At 53.9% G+C, this 1,639-nt stretch overlaps 1 pseudogene; it reads right to left on the reverse strand.

Moving 5' to 3' along the window:
* Positions 1-234: 234 nt before the first annotated feature.
* On the reverse strand, positions 235-1,056 carry LOC136157135 (nuclear migration protein nudC pseudogene; annotated as a pseudogene).
* Between the last annotated feature and the right edge of the window lie 583 nt (positions 1,057-1,639).

Here is a 1,639-nt window from a genome sequence, read left to right on the forward strand (position 1 = left end):
TCCCCCCTTCTATTTGCTATTAAATTCCACCCTTTACAAAGAATACACATTGGGGACATTCCTGCATAGAGGTGTTCAGTCCATTATTATTATTATTTTTTAAGTGGGTAAATGGTTTTAATGTGTAACAGCAGGCCAGCTGGGGAGGACAATACCCCCCAAGGCCCCAGCCCTTCTGCCATGATGGCCTGGGACCTGTGTGCCAGCCAGCCCCATGCCTGCCCTGGTCCTGCAGCCCACCAGTCCCGGGGAGGGTGGGAGAGGAAAGTGGGGAGCCGGGAGCTCAGCCTGGAGAGTTCAGGGGAGCAAACACAGGGGCTAGTTGAATCTGGCCTTGGAAAAGTCCATCTCTGGATGCTGATCCATGAACTTCTTCAGAATCTCCTGTTTCTTCTGCTCATCCGAGGTAGGCAGCCCCATAGACTTCTGTCTCTGGTCATTCATCATCTTCTCCACCATGCTAGGGTCTCACTGTCCAGGTCTGACAGCTTGGAGTTCTCGGGGTTTATCTTCTTAGTATTGCTCTCAGGGTCACTGGATATCAAGCGGCTCCACCACTCCATCTTGTTGATCTTCTCCAGATGCACCGTCACCACCTTGCCGTCTTCGATGAGCCAGGAGCTCTCCTCGACCTTCACCTCGTTGTAGAGCTCCCCGTCCACGATCGCGGGCTGTCCCTTGAGCCCCAACCGGAGATGCCTCCGCTGGATGTCCACCACCACGTCCTTCCCCTTCAGCCGGAAGTTCACACGGAAGGGCACAGCCAAGTCCAGCTCCGACAGGGTCTGGGTCCAGCGGTAACTGGGCAGGTCTGCCCCATTGCCAAGGTTGGGCTTCAGTTTCCCCTTGTCCTTCTCGTCCTCGTCCTCCTCCTCCTCCTCGGCCTCCTGCTTCCCTGTTCCGGCTCCGCAGCGGAAGGCGGACTGGAGCCGTTGGACCGGACGCGATCCGAAGGGTCGGCGAGCGCGGGACGCGAGTGTGGAGCTCGGATTTCGGAGCGTGGCTAGCAGCTGGCACGATGGGCGGGGAGCAGGAGGAGGATCGGTTCGACGGCATGTTGCTGGCCATGGCGCAGCAGCATGAGGGCGGCGTGCAGGAGCTGGTGAACACTTTCTTCAGCTTCCTTCGACGCAAAACAGACTTCTTTGTTGGAGGAGAAGAAGGCATGGCAGAAAAGCTTATCACACAGACCTTCAACCACCACAACCAGCTGGCACAGAAGGCCCGGCAGGAGAAGCGAGCTCGGCAGGAGACTGAGCGGCGCGAGAAGGCGGAGCGTGCAGCCAGGTTGGCCAAGGAGGCCAAGTCAGAGACCTCCGGGCCGCAGATCAAGGAACTGACCGATGAGGAGGCCGAGAGGCTACAGCTGGAAATTGACCAGAAAAAGGATGCTGAGAATCAGGAGGCCCAGCTCAAGAATGGCAGTCTTGGCTCACCAGTCCATTATTTAATATAAGTTTACATTAATTTCCATTCTTCTATTAGCATTACTAAAATGAGATTTTTAACAGACAGCTGTATTCTGTTTTTTACAATTCTTATCCAAAACTTCTATCTGGAGAACTTACTTAATTTTCTTTTACTCTAATATGTGGATGAATGAAACTCAGATCAACTGTCATTTCCCTCTAGTAATTAT

The sequence above is a fragment of the Muntiacus reevesi genome, chromosome 2 (assembly GCF_963930625.1).
Source record: "Muntiacus reevesi chromosome 2, mMunRee1.1, whole genome shotgun sequence".
NCBI lineage: Eukaryota > Metazoa > Chordata > Mammalia > Artiodactyla > Cervidae > Muntiacus > Muntiacus reevesi.